Here is a 26,410-nt window from a genome sequence, read left to right as displayed (position 1 = left end):
CTCACCACCTGTAGTTATTTAGGTGAAAGCTCCAAAATGCTTGCCTAATATGTCTGTTTATCCAAAAGGAAGTAAAAAGGGAGAGCTAGAAAGATAGCATTGCATCACATTACATGGCAATGCAATGCACAGTTGCTGAAGTTGAACCAAAATGAGCTTGTAATCTGGCTTCTGCAACTGTGAACATGAAAAATCCAATGAGGAGAAGAAAAGCAAAGCCAAAGAGTCCATCCCAAAATCCGACAAACAAGCAAAATGAACAAAAAACATTGAATTCAATTCTTTCTGATTTTAGAAACTGCATTAAAGAAGGGGTGCACCGGTCCTGGAGATACTGCAATACCAGGTCAATGCGTGGAGTGGACAGAGCAAGCTCTTTTTCCATCTCCCTGTTCTAAAAATCCATTTAATATATGGTCCCCAGATAGGGGACGTATCAGATATTAAACTGATAAGAACAGATTTTTTTTTTTTTTTTTTTTTTTTCCAAACACTCAGAAATTAAGTTTTATAATCTTAAATCATATATCACTAAACTCAAGATTTTAGTTCCATCATCGTGTTTAGATATTATATTTATATTTTTTCATTTGAATTAATATATATAAAGTTAAACATAACAATTCCTTTACAGTTTCAACAGTTTCCAAACAAATCACAACTGACATTACTTCACCCGGTTTCCCAAACTAAATATCCCCTTTTTCCCTTTTACTTTCCTCCCAACAAAACCCCTTAACTTCTTTTCTTCCTCCTCATGCTCTAACCGCATCTGTTCCCAATCATACTCTTCCTCATCATCTCTGAAAGTCACCACCTTCTCCAAAACTTTACCCTTTTCCTCTTTTACTTCTTTCTTTTCATCAGATACTTTCCTTGATCCACAATTTTCCTGTACCGTTACCTTTTTCTTCACCTTTAAACTTTCAACTTCTTTTCCCTGCTTATTCTCCTCTATAATTATCGCATCAACTTCCTTCTTCATTTTATCACCAATATCTTCCTTTTGTCCTCCAAAGTTCTTTTCAAAAGTTCCTTTGCTGCTTTCCATGTAACAATACCCAGAACTCCCGTTTACCATAATCCTCCCATTATGCAAATTTTCTTCTCCTGTTGTCCACACCAAAAAACGTCTCTTTCCGTTCCAAATACCAACTTTGTTCCTGTATAATTTCTGAAACTTTACCATCTTACATTTAGATTCCAAAAAAACCATTATCTCCTCTATTTCCACAAACGGATTGTCCATGTAAATTATCACACTCTTCGGTTTCCCCATGAATGATGCACTTACTCCAATTTTCCCAGAATCCTCTTCACTCCAGCATTTGAAAAAATGAATGCACTTTTCCTCAGAAACTAGAGTCACATCACAAACTTTACCTTGCTTTATTTCTTGCATACAGTAGATATCCTTCTCCAAAACTTCATGTTTCCTCAAAATTTCCAGAATCCATTTTTCTTCCAAAAAAGTTTCTTCCGTCTACCGTTTCACAAAAAAACGTAAGCATCTCTTCTTTTTCCAAAACTCCATCTCAACAATCCGTTTTCCTTCCGTTTTTCCTTTTAATCCTCCAAATGTTGCCACCACAGCTATGTGTGGCGACAGTTGCCCCCCACAGCTATGTGTGGTGACAAGGTGATCGCCTCTCGTTGCCCAGGGACTAATCCGACTCCCTAATAGCAGCAGGGGGGTTGAGCTCCACCGAAGAGTGTAGCGATCCCCCCAGGCCAAGGAGCCGGGTACCCCAAGCACCTCCCAGTCAAGACCAAGGCAGCAACCGCTAGATCACTGCACTTGATCTTAGCCAAAAGGCCGAGAAGCGATAACCAGAATTGGTTTCAAACTACGGAGCCACCCAAGGATCCTGAAAAGTCCATTTGTGGAGATGAGCTCCTGGACTCCCGTTAAGAAGACATGTTGTCAACCTCTAGATCCCTTACATGCCTGCACTTTTCGGCTTGCTGCTGCTGCAATCCACGCGTTTTAGATCTGCATAACTCCACCTCTTTAAACACAGCACCTTCACCCCCTGCTGTTCCCACCCGCCTCAACACCGTTGGAAGGGAGGAGAACCAATTAAGGCGGGGGGTGGGGTGGAACGAGCAGCTGTCTACCCTTAGCAGGAGGGCTCCTGATTACATACCTCTCCTGCTGCTGCTGCTGCTGGCTGTCCAGCAGCAGACTGAAGGTGGCTGCTGCTGTGCACAGGTATATAAAGGCTCAGAGATTATTATGACACGCGCAGCCAGCGTTCCATTGCCACATTCCATCTACTGCAGGCAGGATACCTGGCTGGCTGAATGTCGCTGAGAAGCTCACAGAGACCGCCATAAGCAACAGTTTAACAGAATGCCACAGACTAATCAACCAAACTTTTTGGGTTGGGTTCTCTTTTATAGTCTGCAGGCATTAAATGAAAGAAGTCAGTGTTCCAGCAGAAGGAGACAACGTTTCAGAAAAGGCATTGTAGCAAACCAAAAAAGAAATTTTAAGCGCAGCAGAGTAACCAGCGCACATACCTGTTAGCTCAGGTGAGTTTAAAAGGCTGCTGTTGATAACAAGGGCATTTGCTAAATAGATGGTGTGTGTGCAACAATATACTGAAAGGTCAATTATATTGTGCAGCTTATCTCACCACCTGTAGTTATTAAGGTGAAAGCTCCAAAATGCTTGCCTAATATGTCTGTTTATCCAAAAGGAAGTAAAAAGGGAGAGCTAGAAAGATAGCATTGCATCACATTACATGGCAATGCAATGCACAGTTGCTGAAGTTGAACCAAAATGAGCTTGTAATCTGGCTTCTGCAACTTTGAACATGAAAAATCCAATGAGGAGAAGAAAAGCAAAGCCAAAGAGTCCATCCCAAAATCCGACAAACAAGCAAAATGAACAAAAAACATTGAATTCAATTCTTTCTGATTTTAGAAACTGCATTAAAGAAGGGGTGCACCGGTCCTGGAGATACTGCAATACCAGGTCAATGCGTGGAGTGGACAGAGCAAGCTCTTTTTCCATCTCCCTGTTCTAAAAATCCATTTAATATATGGTCCCCAGATAGGGGACGTATCAGATATTAAACTGATAAGAACAGATACTACACTTGATCTTAGCCAAAAGGCCGAGAAGCGATAACCAGAATTGGTTTCAAACTACGGAGCCACCCAAGGATCCTGAAAAGTCCATTTGTGGAGATGAGCTCCTGGACTCCCGTTAAGAAGACATGTTGTCAACCTCTAGATCCCTTACATGCCTGCACTTTTCGGCTTGCTGCTGCTGCAATCCACGCGTTTTAGATCTGCATAACTCCACCTCTTTAAACACAGCACCTTCACCCCCTGCTGTTCCCACCCGCCTCAACACCGTTGGAAGGGAGGAGAACCAATTAAGGCGGGGGGTGGGGTGGAACGAGCAGCTGTCTACCCTTAGCAGGAGGGCTCCTGATTACATACCTCTCCTGCTGCTGCTGCTGCTGGCTGTCCAGCAGCAGACTGAAGGTGGCTGCTGCTGTGCACAGGTATATAAAGGCTCAGAGCCTATTATGACACGCGCAGCCAGCGTTCCATTGCCACATTCCATCTACTGCAGGCAGGATACCTGGCTGGCTGAATGTCGCTGAGAAGCTCACAGAGACCGCCATAAGCAACAGTTTAACAGAATGCCACAGACTAATCAACCAAACTTTTTGGGTTGGGTTCTCTTTTATAGTCTGCAGGCATTAAATGAAAGAAGTCAGTGTTCCAGCAGAAGGAGACAACGTTTCAGAAAAGGCATTGTAGCAAACCAAAAAAGAAATTTTAAGCGCAGCAGAGTAACCAGCGCACATACCTGTTAGCTCAGGTGAGTTTAAAAGGCTGCTGTTGATAACAAGGGCATTTGCTAAATAGATGGTGTGTGTGCAACAATATACTGAAAGGTCAATTATATTGTGCAGCTTATCTCACCACCTGTAGTTATTTAGGTGAAAGCTCCAAAATGCTTGCCTAATATGTCTGTTTATCCAAAAGGAAGTAAAAAGGGAGAGCTAGAAAGATAGCATTGCATCACATTACATGGCAATGCAATGCACAGTTGCTGAAGTTGAACCAAAATGAGCTTGTAATCTGGCTTCTGCAACTTTGAACATGAAAAATCCAATGAGGAGAAGAAAAGCAAAGCCAAAGAGTCCATCCCAAAATCCGACAAACAAGCAAAATGAACAAAAAACATTGAATTCAATTCTTTCTGATTTTAGAAACTGCATTAAAGAAGGGGTGCACCGGTCCTGGAGATACTGCAATACCAGGTCAATGCGTGGAGTGGACAGAGCAAGCTCTTTTTCCATCTCCCTGTTCTAAAAATCCATTTAATATATGGTCCCCAGATAGGGGACGTATCAGATATTAAACTGATAAGAACAGATACTACACTTGATCTTAGCCAAAAGGCCGAGAAGCGATAACCAGAATTGGTTTCAAACTACGGAGCCACCCAAGGATCCTGAAAAGTCCATTTGTGGAGATGAGCTCCTGGACTCCCGTTAAGAAGACATGTTGTCAACCTCTAGATCCCTTACATGCCTGCACTTTTCGGCTTGCTGCTGCTGCAATCCACGCGTTTTAGATCTGCATAACTCCACCTCTTTAAACACAGCACCTTCACCCCCTGCTGTTCCCACCCGCCTCAACACCGTTGGAAGGGAGGAGAACCAATTAAGGCGGGGGGTGGGGTGGAACGAGCAGCTGTCTACCCTTAGCAGGAGGGCTCCTGATTACATACCTCTCCTGCTGCTGCTGCTGCTGGCTGTCCAGCAGCAGACTGAAGGTGGCTGCTGCTGTGCACAGGTATATAAAGGCTCAGAGCCTATTATGACACGCGCAGCCAGCGTTCCATTGCCACATTCCATCTACTGCAGGCAGGATACCTGGCTGGCTGAATGTCGCTGAGAAGCTCACAGAGACCGCCATAAGCAACAGTTTAACAGAATGCCACAGACTAATCAACCAAACTTTTTGGGTTGGGTTCTCTTTTATAGTCTGCAGGCATTAAATGAAAGAAGTCAGTGTTCCAGCAGAAGGAGACAACGTTTCAGAAAAGGCATTGTAGCAAACCAAAAAAGAAATTTTAAGCGCAGCAGAGTAACCAGCGCACATACCTGTTAGCTCAGGTGAGTTTAAAAGGCTGCTGTTGATAACAAGGGCATTTGCTAAATAGATGGTGTGTGTGCAACAATATACTGAAAGGTCAATTATATTGTGCAGCTTATCTCACCACCTGTAGTTATTTAGGTGAAAGCTCCAAAATGCTTGCCTAATATGTCTGTTTATCCAAAAGGAAGTAAAAAGGGAGAGCTAGAAAGATAGCATTGCATCACATTACATGGCAATGCAATGCACAGTTGCTGAAGTTGAACCAAAATGAGCTTGTAATCTGGCTTCTGCAACTTTGAACATGAAAAATCCAATGAGGAGAAGAAAAGCAAAGCCAAAGAGTCCATCCCAAAATCCGACAAACAAGCAAAATGAACAAAAAACATTGAATTCAATTCTTTCTGATTTTAGAAACTGCATTAAAGAAGGGGTGCACCGGTCCTGGAGATACTGCAATACCAGGTCAATGCGTGGAGTGGACAGAGCAAGCTCTTTTTCCATCTCCCTGTTCTAAAAATCCATTTAATATATGGTCCCCAGATAGGGGACGTATCAGATATTAAACTGATAAGAACAGATACTACACTTGATCTTAGCCAAAAGGCCGAGAAGCGATAACCAGAATTGGTTTCAAACTACGGAGCCACCCAAGGATCCTGAAAAGTCCATTTGTGGAGATGAGCTCCTGGACTCCCGTTAAGAAGACATGTTGTCAACCTCTAGATCCCTTACATGCCTGCACTTTTCGGCTTGCTGCTGCTGCAATCCACGCGTTTTAGATCTGCATAACTCCACCTCTTTAAACACAGCACCTTCACCCCCTGCTGTTCCCACCCGCCTCAACACCGTTGGAAGGGAGGAGAACCAATTAAGGCGGGGGGTGGGGTGGAACGAGCAGCTGTCTACCCTTAGCAGGAGGGCTCCTGATTACATACCTCTCCTGCTGCTGCTGCTGCTGGCTGTCCAGCAGCAGACTGAAGGTGGCTGCTGCTGTGCACAGGTATATAAAGGCTCAGAGCCTATTATGACACGCGCAGCCAGCGTTCCATTGCCACATTCCATCTACTGCAGGCAGGATACCTGGCTGGCTGAATGTCGCTGAGAAGCTCACAGAGACCGCCATAAGCAACAGTTTAACAGAATGCCACAGACTAATCAACCAAACTTTTTGGGTTGGGTTCTCTTTTATAGTCTGCAGGCATTAAATGAAAGAAGTCAGTGTTCCAGCAGAAGGAGACAACGTTTCAGAAAAGGCATTGTAGCAAACCAAAAAAGAAATTTTAAGCGCAGCAGAGTAACCAGCGCACATACCTGTTAGCTCAGGTGAGTTTAAAAGGCTGCTGTTGATAACAAGGGCATTTGCTAAATAGATGGTGTGTGTGCAACAATATACTGAAAGGTCAATTATATTGTGCAGCTTATCTCACCACCTGTAGTTATTTAGGTGAAAGCTCCAAAATGCTTGCCTAATATGTCTGTTTATCCAAAAGGAAGTAAAAAGGGAGAGCTAGAAAGATAGCATTGCATCACATTACATGGCAATGCAATGCACAGTTGCTGAAGTTGAACCAAAATGAGCTTGTAATCTGGCTTCTGCAACTTTGAACATGAAAAATCCAATGAGGAGAAGAAAAGCAAAGCCAAAGAGTCCATCCCAAAATCCGACAAACAAGCAAAATGAACAAAAAACATTGAATTCAATTCTTTCTGATTTTAGAAACTGCATTAAAGAAGGGGTGCACCGGTCCTGGAGATACTGCAATACCAGGTCAATGCGTGGAGTGGACAGAGCAAGCTCTTTTTCCATCTCCCTGTTCTAAAAATCCATTTAATATATGGTCCCCAGATAGGGGACGTATCAGATATTAAACTGATAAGAACAGATTTTTTTTTTTTTTTTTTTCTTTTTTTTTTTTTTAGCCCGAATTCGTGTACAAAACCCGAGTGCGCTTAAAAAAGTGACAAGTGCCACAAAAAAAGTGCACTAGGATGCTGGTCTTCTTGAAACCCTCTCCAAAAGGAGAAGGGTCCCCCAAACCATTCCCCGTCCCTCCGAGCCAAAAGGCCACAGCGAGGAACAGGGACAAAAAGCCACCTCCAGCCGAAGCCAGAGGCGACCCAATCTTACCCCCAGCACCTGCCCGAGTTCTCACCCGAGCAAGGCACTGGGAGCCAAAGACTGTGCTCCCCTCCCGGAAGAGGGGAGCCAACAACGCTCTCCTCCCGAAAGAGGAGAGCCAGGGGGGTTCAGGGGGGAGCGGAACCTGATGGCCACACACTCCCCCCCTAGACCTGCCAAGAGAGGAACCCGTAAGGGAACCACATCCCGACAAAATCCTAGTAGGACGTGACACACGTGAATAAGTGGACACACAGTGACAAAGAAATTAAATAAATAGTGAAGGTTTCACAGTATAATACTGCCCGGACCTTCGACCGGGAATTGAAAAATTCCCCATCCTAAGGCCAGAAGGCCCGGAATAAGGGTGTGTGCGAAGAAAGAAAATTTGAAGTGCTTGTGCAAATGTGCCATAAACTCAAGTGGGGTTCCCAATCCCAGTGAGTTAAGGCACCCCAGGGTCACCACTCCTGGGGCACTTCACACTTCGGGCTTTCGATCTTCCCCGGCCCAATGGCGTCGATCCTGGGGGGCCATGCTTTCCACCAGATGACTATATTAGCCACCTGGCGTACTAACAAGCGCCTAAACCCCAGTGTGCATAATGTATCAATCTACTAGGGCGGCCAACATCCAAAACCGCCTTTTCAAAAGATACTACACTTGATCTTAGCCAAAAGGCCGAGAAGCGATAACCAGAATTGGTTTCAAACTACGGAGCCACCCAAGGATCCTGAAAAGTCCATTTGTGGAGATGAGCTCCTGGACTCCCGTTAAGAAGACATGTTGTCAACCTCTAGATCCCTTACATGCCTGCACTTTTCGGCTTGCTGCTGCTGCAATCCACGCGTTTTAGATCTGCATAACTCCACCTCTTTAAACACAGCACCTTCACCCCCTGCTGTTCCCACCCGCCTCAACACCGTTGGAAGGGAGGAGAACCAATTAAGGCGGGGGGTGGGGTGGAACGAGCAGCTGTCTACCCTTAGCAGGAGGGCTCCTGATTACATACCTCTCCTGCTGCTGCTGCTGCTGGCTGTCCAGCAGCAGACTGAAGGTGGCTGCTGCTGTGCACAGGTATATAAAGGCTCAGAGCCTATTATGACACGCGCAGCCAGCGTTCCATTGCCACATTCCATCTACTGCAGGCAGGATACCTGGCTGGCTGAATGTCGCTGAGAAGCTCACAGAGACCGCCATAAGCAACAGTTTAACAGAATGCCACAGACTAATCAACCAAACTTTTTGGGTTGGGTTCTCTTTTATAGTCTGCAGGCATTAAATGAAAGAAGTCAGTGTTCCAGCAGAAGGAGACAACATTTCAGAAAAGGCATTGTAGCAAACCAAAAAAGAAATTTTAAGCGCAGCAGAGTAACCAGTGCACATACCTGTTAGCTCAGGTGAGTTTAAAAGGCTGCTGTTGATAACAAGGGCATTTGCTAAATAGATGGTGTGTGTGCAACAATATACTGAAAGGTCAATTATATTGTGCAGCTTATCTCACCACCTGTAGTTATTTAGGTGAAAGCTCCAAAATGCTTGCCTAATATGTCTGTTTATCCAAAAGGAAGTAAAAAGGGAGAGCTAGAAAGATAGCATTGCATCACATTACATGGCAATGCAATGCACAGTTGCTGAAGTTGAACCAAAATGAGCTTGTAATCTGGCTTCTGCAACTTTGAACATGAAAAATCCAATGAGGAGAAGAAAAGCAAAGCCAAAGAGTCCATCCCAAAATCCGACAAACAAGCAAAATGAACAAAAAACATTGAATTCAATTCTTTCTGATTTTAGAAACTGCATTAAAGAAGGGGTGCACCGGTCCTGGAGATACTGCAATACCAGGTCAATGCGTGGAGTGGACAGAGCAAGCTCTTTTTCCATCTCCCTGTTCTAAAAATCCATTTAATATATGGTCCCCAGATAGGGGATGTATCAGATATTAAACTGATAAGAACAGATACTACACTTGATCTTAGCCAAAAGGCCGAGAAGCGATAACCAGAATTGGTTTCAAACTACGGAGCCACCCAAGGATCCTGAAAAGTCCATTTGTGGAGATGAGCTCCTGGACTCCCGTTAAGAAGACATGTTGTCAACCTCTAGATCCCTTACATGCCTGCACTTTTCGGCTTGCTGCTGCTGCAATCCACGCGTTTTAGATCTGCATAACTCCACCTCTTTAAACAAAGCACCTTCACCCCCTGCTGTTCCCACCCGCCTCAACACCGTTGGAAGGGAGGAGAACCAATTAAGGCGGGGGGTGGGGTGGAACGAGCAGCTGTCTACCCTTAGCAGGAGGGCTCCTGATTACATACCTCTCCTGCTGCTGCTGCTGCTGGCTGTCCAGCAGCAGACTGAAGGTGGCTGCTGCTGTGCACAGGTATATAAAGGCTCAGAGCCTATTATGACACGCGCAGCCAGCGTTCCATTGCCACATTCCATCTACTGCAGGCAGGATACCTGGCTGGCTGAATGTCGCTGAGAAGCTCACAGAGACCGCCATAAGCAACAGTTTAACAGAATGCCACAGACTAATCAACCAAACTTTTTGGGTTGGGTTCTCTTTTATAGTCTGCAGGCATTAAATGAAAGAAGTCAGTGTTCCAGCAGAAGGAGACAACGTTTCAGAAAAGGCATTGTAGCAAACCAAAAAAGAAATTTTAAGCGCAGCAGAGTAACCAGCGCACATACCTGTTAGCTCAGGTGAGTTTAAAAGGCTGCTGTTGATAACAAGGGCATTTGCTAAATAGATGGTGTGTGTGCAACAATATACTGAAAGGTCAATTATATTGTGCAGCTTATCTCACCACCTGTAGTTATTTAGGTGAAAGCTCCAAAATGCTTGCCTAATATGTCTGTTTATCCAAAAGGAAGTAAAAAGGGAGAGCTAGAAAGATAGCATTGCATCACATTACATGGCAATGCAATGCACAGTTGCTGAAGTTGAACCAAAATGAGCTTGTAATCTGGCTTCTGCAACTTTGAACATGAAAAATCCAATGAGGAGAAGAAAAGCAAAGCCAAAGAGTCCATCCCAAAATCCGACAAACAAGCAAAATGAACAAAAAACATTGAATTCAATTCTTTCTGATTTTAGAAACTGCATTAAAGAAGGGGTGCACCGGTCCTGGAGATACTGCAATACCAGGTCAATGCGTGGAGTGGACAGAGCAAGCTCTTTTTCCATCTCCCTGTTCTAAAAATCCATTTAATATATGGTCCCCAGATAGGGGACGTATCAGATATTAAACTGATAAGAACAGATTTTTTTTTAATTTGGCTATCCCCTGCAGAGAGATAAAACCGTTTATTAAAACTTTAACAAATTACAAGCATAATTACACAAATACCAAACGTTAAAAGACAAAATGAAATTTACAAAACAAAAAAATACAAAGATTTTAAATAATTAGGTTCCATTGGTCAACAAGCCATTTTTTGGAAATATGTACATTCTTCTTTTTGTCAATTAAATAATAAGTATACATTTCACATAAACATAAACTTAAAACATCATTCACTGATAAAACATCTTGTTTAAAAATAGCATTGTTGCGCGCTTTCCAGAGAGATGACTTGGCGCAGTTCACTGTCTTCCAAGCCATTGTGTACTGGTCCATTGTGGGGCATTCCATAAGTCCGTATAGCACAGTTTTATATGTAAAGTCCTTGAGGTCTGCCACCCTTTCCAGTAGGGGGAGCAGTCTTCTCCAGAAATCCTTTGCAAAATTACATGTCCATAATAGATGTTCCACCGTTTCCTCGTCTTGGCATCCGGCTCTTGGGCAGATGGCAGACCTCACAAATCCTCTTCTGTATTGGAATGCCCGGCAAGGAAGACAGCGGTGCATGCAACTCCAAGCCAGATCTCTCTGTTCATTAAAAAGATAAAAAACGTTAATCATTTTCCAGATAGACATAGATTTGTCATCATCATATCTGTCAACATTACATATTTCCTCACTTTTACGTATTTCTTTAATTAGTTTCTTACTATTTCTTAATTCCTCTATTTTCTTAGTCCCTAAATTAAAATCGGACACTATTTTCCTTAAAATCTCATAATGCGTCGACAAATTAAAAGCATGGGGCACAGATATATTAACTTCATACCATCCAAACTTTCTCATAAAAAATCCTGTATTAAAACGCATAAAAAAGGACCAATAGTGATTCTTAAAAAGGGCATTAAAACAGTAAACGAACAGATGGATTAAAAGAAACCTATTAAAATCTGGAAAATCTTTACCACCTTTTACTTTTGATTTCATCACGATTTCTCTTTTCAGCTTTTCCATTTTTGAGTTCCAAAAGAAGGTAAAACAGGTTTTGGTTATCTTTTTTAAAGCATTAACAGGCGGGGGGAAAACCATGCTAAGATACAATAAAAGAGGTAAAATCACCATCTTTAAAACCAATACTTTACCCTCCATTGTAAGTCTCCTCATGTTCCACATACATATTTTCGTATTTACTTTCTGTGTAACTGTTTCCCAACTATTATAACCATCATTATTTTCAGTGAATGATATACCTAAAATGGAAATGGATTCGGAGACATTAATTGGTACATCACGTAAAATCATCCCCCCAACACTTAAAATGTTACACTTATTAAAATTGATTTTAAAACCAGAAGCTATACAAAAGGATTGCACTTGATGGAGAGTGGCCGTAAGTGATGGTGCATCTGTACACAAGACCGCCACGTCATCCATGTAGCCTACAACCTTGGCCTCCAAACCACCGCTTCCAGGCAGAGGGACACCGCATATCTGTTTATTTTGGCGTATTGCACATAACATTGGTTCCAGTGCACAGATAAACAGTAGGGGGGACAGAGGGCATCCCTGTTTCACCCCTGACCGTAAAAATACCTCTTGTGTCTTAAAACCATTCACTAAAATCTTACTTGTACAATCCTTGTAAAATGCTTTAAGCGATAGTAAAAACCCTTCTGGTATGCCCATTTTCTCTAAAACTTTAAAAAGATAAAAGTGTGAGACACGGTCAAATGCTTTTTCAAAATCAATAGATAAAATCGCCATTTTCCCCTTTCTGTCTTTCACATCCTCAATACAGTCTTTCACTAAATTCAGATTGTCCCATATACTGCGCCCCGGCACCCCACACACTTGATTAGAATGAATAACTTTGCTGATGACTTCTTTTAGACGATTTGCACAAATTTTAGCCATTATTTTATAGTCACAATTTAAAAGTGTTATTGGTCTCCAGTTTTCTAATTTTGATTTATCGCCTTTTTTGTATAGGAGGGAGACTTCACCTTTCTTCCAGGAATTTAATAAAACCTTATTATTAAAAACCTCAGTAAACAAATAAAACAAATCATCTTTTAAAATATCATAAAAACATACATAAAATTCTATTGGGATGCCATCAGGACCAGGGACCTTTCCAGTTTTAAAACTTTTAATAGTTTTTAACACTTCTTGTTCCGTTAAAACTTGGGATAAAAACTCTTGGGATGCGGGATCTAAAACAGCTGTTAGTCCTTGCAGCGAATCATCCATTAATTTATTATCTATATTTTTTCCATTAAAAAGATTAGAAAAAAAAACCTCAACTTTACCCAGCATATTTTTTATATTATTCTCACCATCTATATGGTCAATTATCACTTTTTCTTTTTTATTTTTCCTAAAAAAATATCTGGAACACTTTTCATTTTCTTCTATATGTTGTACTCTAGAACGAAAAATTATCTCTTTTCCTTTTTGTTCTAGCCATTTTGAAATCTCTTCTTTTAAGTTTGAAATATCAACTTGTACATCTATCCCATTGTCTCTGAGCTTAAATAATGTTTGTAGGCGGGTATTTAAAATTCTATATTCTTCATATTTTTCTTTGGCTCTACATATACTCTTTTTAATAAAAAAGTCTTTTATTTTTACTTTCATTCTATCCCACCATACACTCATAGTCTCATTTGTTTTTTTCCCTTTTCTACATTTCCTATAAAACTCAATAAAATCTGATAAAATCTGCGGGTCGGTTAAAAGGGATAAGTTCATTTTCCAGCTTTTCTTACCACATTTTTTGTTGTCATTTACTTTTATGGTAAAGGATAAAAGTTTATGGTCTGAAAATATATTAGTTAAAACTTCACATTTGGCAGGTATTGTTTTATCTGAACCAAAAATAAAATCAATCCTAGAGCTACAATTAGCATTGCTCCAAGTGAAACCGGCGTCCTCTGGGCTGTCACTATGACACTCTTTATATATGTCTATCAATTTAGCATCTTTGACTATATCATGTAGCATACCTGAGGTTTTATCGTAGTTCCTGCTTACAGAGCTGGAGCGCCGGTTTTCACCTTTTAAAACACAATTAAAATCCCCTGCTAAGATAAAAGGTTCAGAGTTATTAATAAATAATGGTAAAAGATCAAGCATTTCGGCTCTTTCATTTTTCTCTGGGGATCCATAAAAATTTAAAAACTGCCATCTAATACCATCAATAAAAGCTTTAACTAATAAAATACGACCTGGTAAAATTTCCTGAATAAAATCAATTAAAACGTTCCCTTTAAAAAGTATGGCTACACCCGCTGATCCTGCAGCATTCGATCCGGACCAGACAGATGGCCCACACTTCCACTCATCTTTATATTTTTGATATGACATTTCATGTGGGATATTACATTCTTGCAGAAAAAATACAGATGCAGTAAAACACGTAAAAAAATTAAAAAGAGCAGTTCTTCTCGTGTTAGATTTTATGCCTCTCACGTTGAGGGAAATACCTTTCAGTTCAGCCATCATTAGAAAATGTAGAAATTTTACTTAGGTAACTAAGAGCAACGGATTTACCTGTCCGATGAACCTGATCAGACCACTGGGCTTGCGCCTCCCTCCTCATCTGATAGTATCGTCACGAGAGTCTCCGTGGAGGAGGAAAGATTACCACATTTATATAAACCCGACGCTACACTGGCATAGCTCGGAGGGCTGGCTGGCAGAACCCGCTGGGTCTCCATTGGCTGGCCATGCAGTTCCTCATCAGGTGGGTCCCCGAGGGGTTCCGCCGCCCCTGTTTGACCTGTAGAAGGTCGTCCTATAGGAGGAGGATGCGCACAAGGCAGAGCCTCTGACTCTTCAGAGGCAGCAAGATCCCGGTCCCCACCTGTAGCAGCGGAGACCGAAACCCCTGAGGGTCCAGCGTCCACGTCCCCTTCTGGAGAAGTGTCCATCTGTTCACCTCCTGCTGCCTCCTCCGAACCACCCTTTTTCTTTTTCTTAGGACCCACCTTTATCCACTCAGCGCCCTCAGCACTAGGAGACCCAGACTGGGCATGGGCTTCTGTGTCGGCCTTTTGCCGGTCCCTTTTGACCTTACCAGTAGTGCCCTTCTGCTCCTTCTCAGCCCTCCTTTTGGACTCCCGCAGGTCCTGCAGCCAGGTTTTGGGATTTGGTATTTTACCTGTCATAGACTCTGGAGACACTTCACTATTTGGTACGCCCTTATTGTCTCCAGAGGCTCCAGGTTGTTGTTCCTCCTCCTGAGGGGTGGTCTGATCTTTTGGTCCTTGGTCGGACGTCTTGGACTTCCCCTTTTGCTCATCTTCCCGAAATCTGTGAGGGCAAGAAAAATAAAAGTGACCTGGAGTCTGGCAAAAACTGCATTTCTTTTCCTTAGGGCATTCTTTTGTCTCATGTTCTTCACTAGCACAATTTCTACATGATACATGACAGTTTTCTTTTGAATGACCATAGCGCCCACAATTTCTGCAATATACTGGCATCCCAGAAAAGAAGAAATCCCCATTTGTTTGCCCAATTTTGAAACGGGCAGGGGGGAGCCGTATACCACCTGGTGTATTTGGATCTCTTGTACACTTCACAAGGAATTTCCACTTAGATGTCCATATGTTATATTCGTTTAATATCTTCCCAATACATTTAACACTTTTAAAATAAATTGCTAGAAATGACACTACTTCTGGAGCAGAAACAAAGGGCGAAAATATTTTTACAATAACCAGTCTTACCTCATCCAGGACGTGCTCAACAATTTGTATCCCTTTCAAAACAGGACTATTTTCAACTTTTTTTAACTTTTCTAGTACATCTCTAAAAATACCTTCTCCGGTGAATGTGATGTCATAGTCACCTCTTCTGGGATAATCCTGGATGGAGAGAATTTCATTCCTTTGTACGCCAAGAAGGTTCCTGAGCACGTCCTGGACTACATACCCTAATTTCCTCATATCCGAGCCACCCGCCGTGAAGTGAACTCGGATAGAGTTTTTTAGCCTCGCATAAAGAGGCACGAGGTTAGGGTCAACCTCCATGGAAAAACGCAACAAGGTTGCAAATTGCAGCCGCTTGCAATCTGCGCTCCCAGTGTTCTTGCAGCGAAAAACACCTGGAAGCTGGGGGATCGCAACTCGTTACCCTGGGACTAAGCCCTCTCCCTAATAGCAGCAAGCAGGCTAAGTCCACCAAAGTGGACGATCCTGCCAGGCCAAGGAGAGGGGTACCCGAGTGCCCTTCAACCACAATCTCCTGCAATAAAGCACTTGATCGTAGCCAAAAGGCCGAGAAGCGATAACCAGAATTGGTTTCAAACTACGGAGCCACCCAAGGATCCTGAAAAGTCCATTTGTGGAGATGAGCTCCTGGACTCCCGTTAAGAAGACATGTTGTCAACCTCTAGATCCCTTACATGCCTGCACTTTTCGGCTTGCTGCTGCTGCAATCCACGCGTTTTAGATCTGCATAACTCCACCTCTTTAAACACAGCACCTTCACCCCCTGCTGTTCCCACCCGCCTCAACACCGTTGGAAGGGAGGAGAACCAATTAAGGCGGGGGGTGGGGTGGAACGAGCAGCTGTCTACCCTTAGCAGGAGGGCTCCTGATTACATACCTCTCCTGCTGCTGCTGCTGCTGGCTGTTCAGCAGCAGACTGAAGGTGGCTGCTGCTGTGCACAGGTATATAAAGGCTCAGAGCCTATTATGACACGCGCAGCCAGCGTTCCATTGCCACATTCCATCTACTGCAGGCAGGATACCTGGCTGGCTGAATGTCGCTGAGTAGCTTACAGAGACCGCCATAAGCAACAGTTTAACAGAATGCCACAGACTAATCAACCAAACTTTTTGGGTTGGGTTCTCTTTTATAGTCTGCAGGCATTAAATGAAAGAAGTCAGTGTTCCAGCAGAGGGAGACAACGTTTCAGAAAAGGCATTGTAGCAAACCAAAAAAGAAATTTTAAGCGCAGCAGAGTAACCAGCGCACATACCTGTTAGCTCAGGTGAGTTTAAAAGGCTGCTGTTGATAACAAGGGCATTTGCTAAATAGATGGTGTGTGTGCAACAATATACTGAAAGGTCAATTATATTGTGCAGCTTATCTCACCACCTGTAGTTATTTAGGTGAAAGCTCCAAAATGCTTGCCTAATATGTCTGTTTATCCAAAAGGAAGTAAAAAGGGAGAGCTAGAAAGATAGCATTGCATCACATTACATGGCAATGCAATGCACAGTTGCTGAAGTTGAACCAAAATGAGCTTGTAATCTGGCTTCTGCAACTTTGAACATGAAAAATCCAATGAGGAGAAGAAAAGCAAAGCCAAAGAGTCCATCCCAAAATCCGACAAACAAGCAAAATGAACAAAAAACATTGAATTCAATTCTTTCTGATTTTAGAAACTGCATTAAAGAAGGGGTGCACCGGTCCTGGAGATACTGCAATACCAGGTCAATGCGTGGAGTGGACAGAGCAAGCTCTTTTTCCATCTCCCTGTTCTAAAAATCCATTTAATATATGGTCCCCAGATAGGGGACGTATCAGATATTAAACTGATAAGAACAGATACTACACTTGATCTTAGCCAAAAGGCCGAGAAGCGATAACCAGAATTGGTTTCAAACTACGGAGCCACCCAAGGATCCTGAAAAGTCCATTTGTGGAGATGAGCTCCTGGACTCCCGTTAAGAAGACATGTTGTCAACCTCTAGATCCCTTACATGCCTGCACTTTTCGGCTTGCTGCTGCTGCAATCCACGCGTTTTAGATCTGCATAACTCCACCTCTTTAAACACAGCACCTTCACCCCGTGCTGTTCCCACCCGCCTCAACACCGTTGGAAGGGAGGAGAACCAATTAAGGCGGGGGGTGGGGTGGAACGAGCAGCTGTCTACCCTTAGCAGGAGGGCTCCTGATTACATACCTCTCCTGCTGCTGCTGCTGCTGGCTGTCCAGCAGCAGACTGAAGGTGGCTGCTGCTGTGCACAGGTATATAAAGGCTCAGAGCCTATTATGACACGCGCAGCCAGCGTTCCATTGCCACATTCCATCTACTGCAGGCAGGATACCTGGCTGGCTGAATGTCGCTGAGAAGCTCACAGAGACCGCCATAAGCAACAGTTTAACAGAATGCCACAGACTAATCAACCAAACTTTTTGGGTTGGGTTCTCTTTTATAGTCTGCAGGCATTAAATGAAAGAAGTCAGTGTTCCAGCAGAGGGAGACAACGTTTCAGAAAAGGCATTGTAGCAAACCAAAAAAGAAATTTTAAGCGCAGCAGAGTAACCAGCGCACATACCTGTTAGCTCAGGTGAGTTTAAAAGGCTGCTGTTGATAACAAGGGCATTTGCTAAATAGATGGTGTGTGTGCAACAATATACTGAAAGGTCAATTATATTGTGCAGCTTATCTCACCACCTGTAGTTATTTAGGTGAAAGCTCCAAAATGCTTGCCTAATATGTCTGTTTATCCAAAAGGAAGTAAAAAGGGAGAGCTAGAAAGATAGCATTGCATCACATTACATGGCAATGCAATGCACAGTTGCTGAAGTTGAACCAAAATGAGCTTGTAATCTGGCTTCTGCAACTTTGAACATGAAAAATCCAATGAGGAGAAGAAAAGCAAAGCCAAAGAGTCCATCCCAAAATCCGACAAACAAGCAAAATGAACAAAAAACATTGAATTCAATTCTTTCTGATTTTAGAAACTGCATTAAAGAAGGGGTGCACCGGTCCTGGAGATACTGCAATACCAGGTCAATGCGTGGAGTGGACAGAGCAAGCTCTTTTTCCATCTCCCTGTTCTAAAAATCCATTTAATATATGGTCCCCAGATAGGGGACGTATCAGATATTAAACTGATAAGAACAGATACTACACTTGATCTTAGCCAAAAGGCCGAGAAGCGATAACCAGAATTGGTTTCAAACTACGGAGCCACCCAAGGATCCTGAAAAGTCCATTTGTGGAGATGAGCTCCTGGACTCCCGTTAAGAAGACATGTTGTCAACCTCTAGATCCCTTACATGCCTGCACTTTTCGGCTTGCTGCTGCTGCAATCCACGCGTTTTAGATCTGCATAACTCCACCTCTTTAAACACAGCACCTTCACCCCCTGCTGTTCCCACCCGCCTCAACACCATTGGAAGGGAGGAGAACCAATTAAGGCGGGGGGTGGGGTGGAACGAGCAGCTGTCTACCCTTAGCAGGAGGGCTCCTGATTACATACCTCTCCTGCTGCTGCTGCTGCTGGCTGTCCAGCAGCAGACTGAAGGTGGCTGCTGCTGTGCACAGGTATATAAAGGCTCAGAGCCTATTATGACACGCGCAGCCAGCGTTCCATTGCCACATTCCATCTACTGCAGGCAGGATACCTGGCTGGCTGAATGTCGCTGAGAAGCTCACAGAGACCGCCATAAGCAACAGTTTAACAGAATGCCACAGACTAATCAACCAAACTTTTTGGGTTTTGTTCTCTTTTATAGTCTGCAGGCATTAAATGAAAGAAGTCAGTGTTCCAGCAGAGGGAGACAACGTTTCAGAAAAGGCATTGTAGCAAACCAAAAAAGAAATTTTAAGCGCAGCAGAGTAACCAGCGCACATACCTGTTAGCTCAGGTGAGTTTAAAAGGCTGCTGTTGATAACAAGGGCATTTGCTAAATAGATGGTGTGTGTGCAACAATATACTGAAAGGTCAATTATATTGTGCAGCTTATCTCACCACCTGTAGTTATTTAGGTGAAAGCTCCAAAATGCTTGCCTAATATGTCTGTTTATCCAAAAGGAAGTAAAAAGGGAGAGCTAGAAAGATAGCATTGCATCACATTACATGGCAATGCAATGCACAGTTGCTGAAGTTGAACCAAAATGAGCTTGTAATCTGGCTTCTGCAACTTTGAACATGAAAAATCCAATGAGGAGAAGAAAAGCAAAGCCAAAGAGTCCATCCCAAAATCCGACAAACAAGCAAAATGAACAAAAAACATTGAATTCAATTCTTTCTGATTTTAGAAACTGCATTAAAGAAGGGCCTGTGGAACCTCTCTGTAAGCAAATAGCAGGTGTGGGAGGTAACACTCCCAGTCGCGACCCTGGGTTTCAACCAGCATTTTTAACATCTGTTTGAGGGTACCGTTGAATCGCTCACACAAACCATTGGTCTGTGGGTGATACGCGCTCGATACCAAATGCTGCTCCTGCATTTTCTTACATAGGGCCTCCATTAAGTGTGACATGAACTGGGTCCCCTGGTTGGTAAGCATCTCCCTGGGAAATCCTACTCGCGAAAAGATGGCCAAGAGGGCATCCGCCACCTTATCCACCCTAATTGAGGACAGGGCTACTGCCTCCGGATACCGGGTAGCATAGTCTACCACGGTAAGGATGAAACATTTTCCAGAGCTGCTGGGTATGGCCAGTGGTCCCACAATGTCCACAGCAATCCTCTGGAAAGGCTCCTCTATCACTGGCAAGGAGATCAGGGGGGCTTTGGGGGCCGGCCCTGACTTTCCCACTCTTTGACATGTGGTACAGGAGCGACAGTAGTTCACCACATCTGTCCTCATTTTGGGCCAATAAAAGTGATGAGACAGCCGGGCCTTGGTTTTGCTGACCCCCAAGTGTCCAGCGAGTAGAATTTCATGGGCGATCCGCAACAACTCATCCCTGAATTGGTAGGGGACGACCAGGTGTCTTTCCCTCAGCCACTCCTGTTGGGGTGTACAGGGAACTGTCTACCGGTACAACCTCCCTTGGTCCCAGAATACCCTCTCCTTATCCGACTCGGAGGTGGGTTCCTCAGCGAGGCTCCTTAACGTCTCCAGGCTAGCATCTGAGTGCAGAGCTGCCTGAAACTCCTGGCTGGAGGAAACCAGAAATGAGGTTAAGGCCACATCCTCACTGGGACCCTCTGGGACCGGCCCTGGGTCCATACATGATCCTGTTATTCCTCTGCTCGAGAAGGGTCCAGAAGGCAGGGCGTTACTTGCATTCTGGGCACTCTGACTGCAGGTAACAGCTGCTATATAGGCCGTCTCCCCGGGGAATAACACCGTCTCATTAGCCTGCGAGGCCATGAGAACTACTTCTCCATCATCCTCCATTACCTCAGGCACAGTGCTACGTATGGGGCAGCGACTATCAGCCAGGTCACCTTCTGTTGTGACTAGTGTTGAGCCACCCCCGTAGTGTTCGAGTTCGGTTCGGTTCGTCGAACACCCGTGTGTTCGCCGAACTGTTCGTCGAACTGTTCGTCGAACACCTTCGAACACCGTTAAAACCAATGGCAGGCAAACAAAAACACATAGAAACACATAGAAAACACCTTCAAAGGTGTCCAAAAGCTGACAAACTGCTCAGAAGACACAACTAACACATGGAAAAGTGACAAGTACATATAGTCATGCGAAAAGAAAAGAGGTGGAGGAGTAAAAGGAGGGGGAGACACAGATATAGGCATGTCATGCCCTTCTAAAATCCAAAAAGTGAGAAGCCGAGACGGCCAGTCCGCTCCTGCCCGTGCCACCTCCGTGTCGCCGGGTTTGTGCCAGAGCCGCGGTGAACCCTGACGGCCAGCCCCCCTCTCCCAATACTGGTGCCTGTCCGCTGGTGGGTCGAGAGAGCCCCCCTGTGGTGGAGGCAGCTCTAAGCTTTTTAATTTAAATTGTCCCTCTAATTTGAATGAATACACTTTAAATCCATTTACAAGGATCTATTGGAGGGCAAGTCTCATGCCAGCAGCCGCGTAATTCCAGCTCCAGTAGCGTCCACTAAAGCTGCTGCAGTTAAAAAGCTTTTATAAGGATCGAGCTCGGCTGTCCACCGCAAGGCATCCTAGTGCCAGTCCCAGCCCCTATGCCTTGGGGTGCCTCCTGATGCTCTTCACTGAGTATCCCGTGGTCCCAAAGCATTTCCTTTGAAAAAATTAAGTGTCCAAACTACAGGTGGTGTAGCTTGCTTAACAGCCGGGATAATCCGCTGACTAGCAGACACTGCTACTAGGCACAAAGTATTTCCTGGGCTAGATGCAGTTAAAAATTTGTAAGTAGATACTCTCGTTGGATGCTGAGAAAGCATTCCATAGAGTCTCCTGGCACGCCATATATGATTCTCTTAAAAAGCTTGGGGTAGGGGTCTAGGGGACCCTTTTATAGCCAAAATCACGGCCCTGTATCACAATACGTCACCTAGGCTGAAGATAAATGGAACTGTAGCACCGAGGGCTCGGTTGCTACAGACGTATTGCACCTCACCCAGAGGTGTGATATCTCACTCTCAGATAAGGATGGAGTGTGGATCAGGACCCGACACCTGCATGCATTACACCACATTGCCGTGGGGCAGGGCGACCAATATGCCCCTGAGATGGGCACGACAGTCCCTGTCCCTGGCTGGAGTGGGGGGAGGGAACACTGAGGAAGGGGAACCCTGCAGTGCAGGAGCAGGGAGGAAGCAGTTCCTGGGTGCATTGAGAAGGGAGTATAAAAGGTGGGCACCATCTTAGTTCAGTGCAGAGAAGTCTGAGCAGAAGTGGCAGGGAGCAGGGGCTCTGCATGAGCTCTGCTCCGGAGGCGGGCCTAGTAACAGAGGCCCAGGCCTGCAAGAGGGAGAAGGAAGGAAGAGGAGCGGAGAAGGCTCCAGGAACGAGGAATGAAGGGATCCCAGGGGTGCGGACGGGCGAGTCGCCACCGCACGCCCGAATCCACCTGCGTGGAGGGGTCAGGCCAAAGGGGGAGACCGGTCCCCGAACTAGTGGAGGCAGGAAAGACCCTCAGCTAGAAACCGGAGGCTCTGACATTTTATGTGGCGCAGCCCCTTGCTCCACCCGCTAGGAAGGCACCACATAGGGTCAGGGAAACTGGCGCCAAGTTTACCAAGAGGAGGCCCGAGGCAGCCGGACAGAAGTGTTGGTAAGAAAGGCCAGACAAAGGACACACAAAGGGGGTCCTGTGAAGCGCTCCAAAGTTATCTGGGAGTTGTCTGAGCCCCTCACCTGGTGAGCACAGTACGACGTGGGCAGCCGTTACCTGCAGACGTGGTCTGGATAATAAGAACTGTGAGTAAAGGCCCTGAACTGCATCACTGACTCCGTGTCGTTACTGCTGCTGCCCTGCACCATCACCCCCATCCTCCGCATACACTGCCCTGAGGCTATACTCCTACCGTGGGGAGTTATGCTACGCTCTGCTGCACCCACAACACCAGCCTTAGCGGTCTGCCCTGTAGCGGCGGTTCACTCTGACCGCAATCCACGGGTGGCGTAGTCGGACATTTAAACATCAAAACCACATAAATAGTTCCGCCACTGGTTTGACCGCCCTGAGCCACGGAACCGGTTCGCCGCCACGAAGACTACAACCACCAGCATCCACCAAAAAGGGTCCGGCTCCGGGTGTCCCAAGGCCCAGGGGCTGCGTCAGAACATTTTCATCACCTTTCACAATCACCAATGGGACAAGGCAGGGATGTCCTCTGTCCCCTCTCTTATACATCCTAGTGACGGAGCACCTGCTCTCATCAATTCGCCATAACCCCAATATTAGGTGGATTGAGGTGGGAGGCACCGAGTACAAGTGCTCTCTATTTGCTGATGATGTCCTAGTATATATCACTCAATCACATATATCCATCCCTGCTGTTATGGCTGAAATAGATCACTTTGTTACATGGTAAAATTTTAAAATCAATGCAGCGAAGTCTGAGGCCCTCGATGTCTCCCTCCCTAAATCCATATAGGATTCCATCCAGTCCAACTTTCCCTTTGCCTGGCCCTCACAGGGTATCAAATACTTAGGAATTCCTATTCATAGAGACCTCTCCCATCTATGTTATCTTAATTTTGGGCCCTTTATTGAACAATTCCATACAGACCACGGTTGGCAAGTTAGAACTGTAAGATTCACTACGTGAACCACTGGTGTTTTGTGGAAAAGCACATGTACACCGCGTTCCAAATTATTATGCAAAAAGTGTTTAGGAGCGATAAGGGAAGAATTTGTTTGTTTGTCAGTTAAACTCATTGATGGTGATGTGTGTCAGGGCTCTTTATATCACTGTAAGCAATTGCAGACACCTGTGCTAATTAGTTTGGCAGGTGTGTCCAATGAAAGGCAAGACTACTTAAGAAGGCTCTCTCACATTATTAAGCAGCCTACATTTTCTGCCAAAATGGGAAAGAAAAAGGATGTGTCGGCTGCTGAGAAGCAACAAATTGTGGAGTGTTTAGGTCAAGGCATGACTACAATCAACATTGTGCGATGATCAGGATGAAGTGTCTTGGCAATCAAGAAGTATGTAGCTGATTCACAGTACACACGTGTGCGTGCTGATAAGGGCAAATTGAGGACTCTTTCCTACAGGCAATTACGTCAGGTTGAAAGAGCAGCGGCAAAAAAGCCTTGTCATAGCAGCAGACAAGTTTTTGAAGCTGCTTGTGCCTCCAACGTCCCCCGAACAACAAGATGCAGGGTCCTTCAGAGGTTTGCAGCTGTGCATACGCCATCCTGTCGACCTCCTCTATCCACTTCACACAAGCAGAAACGGCTCCAGTGGGCCAAACATTACATGAAGACTGATTTCAAAACTGTTTTGTTCACGGATGAGTGCCGTGCAGCGCTCGATGGTCCAGATGAATGGAGTGGAGGAGGGCTGGTTGATGGACACCCCACGCAAACACGGCTACAGCGCCAACAAGGAGGAGGTGGAGTAATGTTTTGGGCTGGAATCATGGGGAGAGAGATTGTCGGCCCCTTTAGGATCCCTGAAGGCGCTAAAGATGAACTCCATAATGTATGTGGATTTTCTCAAACAGCACTTCCTGCCATGGTTCAAGAAGAAGAACCGTGTATTTCACAGCAAGATCATTTTTCTGCATGATAATGCACCATCTCATGCTGCACATAAAACATCTGCATCTCTGGCTGATATGGGCATAAAAGGGGACAAACTTATGGTGTGACCCCCATGCTCCCCTGACCTCTACCCCATTCAGAACCTTTGGAGCATCATTAAAAGGAGTGTCTATGATGGCGGGAGGCAGTTCACATCTAAGCAACAGCTCTGGGAGGGTATTCTGTCCTCATGCAAAACAATTGAAGCAGAAACCATCCAAAACCTGACAAATTCAATGGACGAGAGAGTTCAGAAGCTCCTTTCGAACAAGGGGTCCTATGTGAAAATGTAACATCACCTAGAATAAAGTTTTGAGTTGAAAACTGTTTGATTTCAGTTTCTAACAACCTGCTAATGCTTATAATTTCAAAAATGACCATTTTTTTGGTCTTTATTAAAATGAAAAGGTTGATCGAAAAGTTTGGGGGATCTAAGAGTGTGGCAACCCAGTAGTCATGATTACTTCGAATTCTGACAATATGAGGGTCATGCTGCAGGTAGTGCAGCAAGAAGGCACTTATGTGTCTTGCGCATCTCGGAGCCCCAAAATTATTTTCCGGGCTAGATGCAGCTAAAAATTATTTTTAATTTTAAATCTGGTGAAGCTTATTATAGATGGCCTAATAGGATCAGTGCTGCACACTGCTACAAAGCCCAAATTATTTTCCAGTCAAGATACAGATAAACATGATTAGTAATTTGAAAGCTTAAAACGGTTGGTAGGGTGATTTTAACCAATCATCAAGCTTTTACTCTCCCCAGGATGACACAGGGGTAGAAAAGTCGTTTCGGATCCATGATTTGTTCATCTTTATGAACGTGAGTCTGTCTACATTATCAGTGGAGAGCCGCGTGCGCTTATCTGTCAGCACACCACCAGCAGCGCTGAACACACGTTCAGACAGAACGCTGGCTGCGGGGCATGACAAGATCTCCAAGGCGTAAGTGGCTAGCTCCGGCCATTTATCCAGATTGGAAGCCCAAAAAGAGCAAGGGTCCAGTGACACAGTCGTGGCTTCAATGTTTACTTGGAGATACTCCTGTACCATCGTCTCTAGGCGTTGACTATGTGTCAGACTTCTTGTCTCCTGTGGCCTTGCAAAGGATGGGCTAAAAAAGTGGTGAAATGATTCCGCAAAATTGATGTTACCAGCAGATACTGTGGTTCTGTTACGGTTTGAGTGCTGAACACTTGACGGTCCCACGGTTGGCAAGTTGGAACTGTGAGATTCACTACGTGCACCACTGGTATTTTGTGGAAAAGCACATGTAAGATTCTGCAACAGTCTCTGCTGATACTCCTGCATGCGTGCATCCCTTTCTATGGCAGGAATAATTTCTGCAAATTTACTTTTGTACCGGGGATCTAACAGTGTGGCAACCCAGTAGTCAGGATTATTTCTAATTCTCACAATTCGAGGGTCATGTTGCAGGTAGTGCAGCAAGAAGGCACTCATGTGTGTTGCGCATCCAGGAGCACCAAGTCCCTGTTGTGTTGGTGGCGAGGTAACAATCATGCTTCCTTCCTCTGTCCTCTCCCCCCAACCTCGCACAACAGAAATGTGATCAAGGTCTCCCTCATCTGATGAGTCTTCCATCAGTTCGTCCTCCACTTCTTCCTGGGCTCCTGCACCTTCCTCACTAGTTTGGCTGCTACCATGCGCCCTGGTAAAATCATCTCCCCCACCCTCACATGCCTGCCGCCTTGGTGCTGCCGACCGTCTGGACCTTGCAGATGTTAGCCCTTCCGCATACAACTCCTCCTCCTCTACTTCCTCCACCTCCTCTTGTGCCACCACCTGACTCCGAATTCTGTTTAACATGTGCTCCAGCATGTAAATCACCGGAATAGTCATGCTGATAATGGCATCGTCAGCACTAAACATCTTCGTCGCCATTTCAAAACTGTGCAGAAGGGTGCATAGGTCCCTGATCTGAGACCACTCCTCCAGCGTGATTTGCCCCACCTCTGAATCTCGTTGGCCCAGGCTA

The 26,410-nt window shown here is 44.7% G+C and overlaps 8 non-coding genes and 2 pseudogenes across 8 annotated transcripts; all 10 read right to left on the bottom strand.

The window, feature by feature from the left end:
* Positions 1 to 309: 309 nt before the first annotated feature.
* On the bottom strand, positions 310 to 505 carry LOC141234588 (U2 spliceosomal RNA). Its single transcript, XR_012300547.1, has one exon. It is a non-coding gene; the product is annotated as a U2 spliceosomal RNA (small nuclear RNA).
* Positions 506 to 2,943: 2,438 nt separating this feature from the next.
* LOC141234258 (U2 spliceosomal RNA) lies at positions 2,944 to 3,134 on the bottom strand. The gene has a single exon (XR_012300241.1). It is a non-coding gene; the product is annotated as a U2 spliceosomal RNA (small nuclear RNA).
* Positions 3,135 to 4,249: 1,115 nt separating this feature from the next.
* LOC141234257 (U2 spliceosomal RNA) lies at positions 4,250 to 4,440 on the bottom strand. The gene has a single exon (XR_012300240.1). It is a non-coding gene; the product is annotated as a U2 spliceosomal RNA (small nuclear RNA).
* A 1,115-nt stretch (positions 4,441 to 5,555) lies between these two features.
* On the bottom strand, positions 5,556 to 5,746 carry LOC141234256 (U2 spliceosomal RNA). The gene has a single exon (XR_012300239.1). It is a non-coding gene; the product is annotated as a U2 spliceosomal RNA (small nuclear RNA).
* Positions 5,747 to 6,861: 1,115 nt separating this feature from the next.
* Positions 6,862 to 7,090, bottom strand: LOC141234606 (U2 spliceosomal RNA; annotated as a pseudogene).
* A 760-nt stretch (positions 7,091 to 7,850) lies between these two features.
* Positions 7,851 to 7,942, bottom strand: LOC141234642 (U2 spliceosomal RNA; annotated as a pseudogene).
* Positions 7,943 to 9,057: 1,115 nt separating this feature from the next.
* Positions 9,058 to 9,248, bottom strand: LOC141234450 (U2 spliceosomal RNA). The gene has a single exon (XR_012300429.1). It is a non-coding gene; the product is annotated as a U2 spliceosomal RNA (small nuclear RNA).
* Positions 9,249 to 10,363: 1,115 nt separating this feature from the next.
* LOC141234538 (U2 spliceosomal RNA) lies at positions 10,364 to 10,551 on the bottom strand. The gene has a single exon (XR_012300512.1). It is a non-coding gene; the product is annotated as a U2 spliceosomal RNA (small nuclear RNA).
* Positions 10,552 to 16,942: 6,391 nt separating this feature from the next.
* Positions 16,943 to 17,133, bottom strand: LOC141234255 (U2 spliceosomal RNA). The gene has a single exon (XR_012300238.1). It is a non-coding gene; the product is annotated as a U2 spliceosomal RNA (small nuclear RNA).
* Positions 17,134 to 18,248: 1,115 nt separating this feature from the next.
* On the bottom strand, positions 18,249 to 18,439 carry LOC141234254 (U2 spliceosomal RNA). The gene has a single exon (XR_012300237.1). It is a non-coding gene; the product is annotated as a U2 spliceosomal RNA (small nuclear RNA).
* Positions 18,440 to 26,410: the final 7,971 nt, after the last annotated feature.

Source organism: Phyllobates terribilis, unplaced genomic scaffold (genome assembly GCF_046119375.1).
Source record: "Phyllobates terribilis strain yellow unplaced genomic scaffold, ASM4611937v1 Scaffold_636__1_contigs__length_917067, whole genome shotgun sequence".
Taxonomy (NCBI): Eukaryota; Metazoa; Chordata; class Amphibia; order Anura; family Dendrobatidae; genus Phyllobates; species Phyllobates terribilis.
The sequence above is the reverse complement of the archived record's forward strand: the minus strand, read 5'-3'. Positions and strand labels throughout refer to the sequence as shown.